Genomic DNA, 3,986 nt, shown 5'->3' on the forward strand with positions numbered 1-3,986 from the left:
ATATATATATATATATATATACATGCACATACATGTATGTATGTATTACATAACATATAGACACATATATATAGCACAAACAGAGGGAGAGAGAGAGAGAGACAGGAAGAGAAAGAGTGAAGGTAAAAAATATAGAAGCATGAACGGGAATAATTTCTAGTAAGATAGAAATAGGATACCTACCATCAATAACTTCTCTTAGTTGCTGATATCTTATATCGCTGTAATAATTACTCTTGCCTTTTCTATGTCTCTCCGTTTCAGCTAATTATATTCCCACTACATTTGATCATCATTTTTTTTTTAAATTTTGCACAGACATACATGTCTATATGCAGGAATCAATACACACACACACAGAGGGTGGGCTGTAATGATTGGACACATTTTAAATGTTTGTATCTTGTGTTATAAAAATTATATAATAATAAATGCGCCCTTTTAAAGCCTAGCCAAGCTCATGGGCCCGGTTTCCCGGTTTCAATGGCATATGTGTCTCCTGGCTGGACGGGACGCCAGTCCATCACAGCGTTACTTATTTTTGCCAGCTGAGTGGACTGGAACAATGTGAAATGAAGTGTTTTACTCAAGAACACAACACATCGCCCGGGCCAGGAATCAAAACCACAATCTTACGATCAAGGTGCTGACACCCTAACCACTAGGCCACACGCCTCCACATAAAAATGATATAGAGTACCAAATATATTTATTTCATAACTCATATACAGGAGTTCAACATATTATCTAAAAGTTTACTATTTTTTACAAATAGTTGGTCTTGGTGACCTTCATAATGTCATGCACTCCAAAAGAAATCGCATACGTGGTCAAAGCATACTCCACCAACCAAGGAGCATTGTTGTGCCCTTAATATAAATAAATATATTTATAGGGAATAATTAATAAATTTTTCCCTTATGAGGTTTTTCAGGCTAACTACTTGAGAAATTCTTATAAAAAGATTCTATCCTATATATATATATATATATATATATATGTATGTATATGTTTGTATATGTGTTTGTCCCCATCACCATCACTTTGAAAACCGACGTTGGCATGTTTACATCCCTGTAACTTGATGGTTCAGCTAAAGAGAATGATAGAATAAGTACTAGGCATACAAAGAATAAGTCCTGGAGTTGCTTTGTTCGACTAAAGGCAGTGCTCCAGCATGGTCACAGTCAAATGACTAAAACAAGTAAAAGAATAAAAGAATACATGCGCACACACATACACACGCACAGATGCACACACACACACACTACATTACTCTCAAGTTTATTATTTGCTTCATTTTGTACTCACTCAGTAACTACAATCTCTACCTTATATTATTTCCAATAATTTTATATAGGTTTTCTGTAAATTTACACAATTATTTCATTTTTAAGGAGTGGCCGTGTGGTAAGAAGCTCGCTCCTGGTTACTGCGCATGTGTTGATTCAGTTGCTGGGGTTTTTTTTTGGGGGGGGGGGACAGAATTTTTGTGCTGCTTGGCAGCGGTTTAGAGAAAATGTATTCAGACCTTAACGGGTCTGAGTTGTCTTCAACGGAGGAGGAGCCCCTGGAAGGGATCCTTATATATAGCCAAGGGAAATAACCCATTCATTTTCATAAATTATTTGGTAAAAATGAAATTGAGTATGCTTATTTCTTAGCATTTGAACTGTTAGAGCTATTTTCGCAATTTATCCAGTACAACCCTTAAACAAGTAAATAGCATTTTCCTAAACAATAGATCTACTTATTTCAGTTAGTGACTTATTCACGAATATACCAACACTAGCGCCCCTGAGGGTAATATTCTCTGGGAACGCACAAAAGCCCTTTTCAGAGTTGTTTACTTTGAATTGTTATTATCTCATATCTGATTATCTTGTTATTACGTAACATGCTTCACGATTTTAGTATACATACCTTATTAGTATTTCCTATGTTCTATATACTCTGGGTACACATTAAAGCCCTTTTCGGAGCTACTTTATTTGAATTATTACTATCGAGTAACTAATTTCATGTTATTACATAACTGACTTCACAATTTGGGTATTCATAACTTACTGGGAATTCCTAAAAACAAGATCCTGTGTAAGACAGTTCTATATTCTCTGTAAAGGCACAAAAAGCACAATACCTCGTATTGTTGTTGTTATCTGATTAGCGAAACAATTATGAGAACAGAATCAAGGGATAAGCCCTGCTTTCCCGGCAATTACTGGGTACGTCAGCTAGTAATAACATAAACTAAATAACACAAACTTGTCACGTGATGTCACTATAATAGAGAGAGAGAGAGCTCTTGGCTTCATAACTACTAGGTCATTTGCTTTGAGTCGCCTACAGTGTTTTTCACTGTCTAAGTCATGCTTAATCAAGCAAAACTACGATCAAAGCCATCTACACACAACCAGGCGATCTTATTAAGATATTGCAAATATACATTCTGCTCTAATTGCTAATATATATGTAAACAACTAACAACTTCCTTGTTAACGATGAATGTTTCGGTTAGTATTTCTAGCAAATCGAGCGACCACATAGAGGTCGGTTCATTATTTTCTTCATCAAAAGAGACACTAAGTTCGTTTCCGCTGCTAAATCACAATGAGCACAGAATATTACTTAGAATACTGTCAGGTGAATCATGCGAGCAAAATAGGGTCGCTTTTAATTTTGATTTAGCATTTTAGTCTCCTTTCAGTCGGCGTTCCAGTAATGACCATCCTCCCCTCGTATAGACACCTAGAACAATATTATTCAACACAAGCATACTATATTCTTAAGGCGTGAAAGTTTGATTTGTTTGGGTGGGGAAGTTAGCTACTATTTCTCGCCGTAAACCTATCATAGACATTGTATACCTCTCTATTCTACTCGTGCTGGTATATATATATATATATATATATGTGTGTGTGTGTGTGTGTGTGTGTGTGTGTGTGTGTGTGTGTGTGTGTGTGTGTGTGTGTGTGTGTGTGTGTAGTGAACACTTCTATCACGGTTATAAATAGTAACAAGTGCGGGCGTAGTAGAAAACAACTCATTCCCTGTCATCACCTGACTGACTATAATTTAAGCGGCAACTGTCTCCACTCCATTCCCGCCAGAACGCAAATCGACCAACCACAGCTCCTAATAAGGTCACGTGATAGTGTTTTTCTAATGCTTCTCTGGAGCCTACCTTCAGCTATAAATAGCCTGCTAGATACCCAGCAAATTCGTCGCGGCTCAGATCTTAGATCTGGTCGTTTTGACCACACGCGTAACACAGCCAGCCAGTATAACACCAACCAGTTTCCAGCGACGACATCAACACCATCGTACAACTACGAACTACAAGCATCGTCCCCGAAGTCGCCAGCAGCAACACGACACTACGACTACCAGCGTCCCCAACAGCGTCAACATGACTCTACACGTACACAAGCTACCAACAGCTAACTGCAGCACTTCTAACCCTGTTTGTGTGATTTCTTCACCGCGATAATTAACAGCAAGAATTTAGCCTGCGAAAAACATCTGTATTCAAGAACCCGGCTTGGCATGGAAGCCCTAACATTACAACTAGTGATTGCCCTGCCCCACACGCTTTAACTTCTTATATACAGACTCTTACCACTGTGTACTCTAACAAAGAACTGGTATCTTAAATTCTTATACGTGTTACTGACTCTTTTCTATCCGCTGTATCTCACGCATACACATACATGTATTACTCGCACACACTCTTTTGTGTACGTGACGGCCAGCCTTTTATTGTGTTTTATTATGTCGCATTCACACTCACACACAGACATACAATTTAATGCTACAATAAATCTTACTGTTATTCATCTCATACGGTTGTGTTCCTATCGTCTTCCTTACTGGCATTTATGAATTCTCTATGTTATCGAAGTATAACATATATATATCATTTGATATATTTTGTGTTCGACCGTGTGACGCGTTTAATAAAGGAGCCTGTTTTTCCATTCGTCACC

The sequence above is a fragment of the Octopus bimaculoides genome, chromosome 7 (genome assembly GCF_001194135.2).
Source record: "Octopus bimaculoides isolate UCB-OBI-ISO-001 chromosome 7, ASM119413v2, whole genome shotgun sequence".
Classification (NCBI taxonomy): domain Eukaryota; kingdom Metazoa; phylum Mollusca; class Cephalopoda; order Octopoda; family Octopodidae; genus Octopus; species Octopus bimaculoides.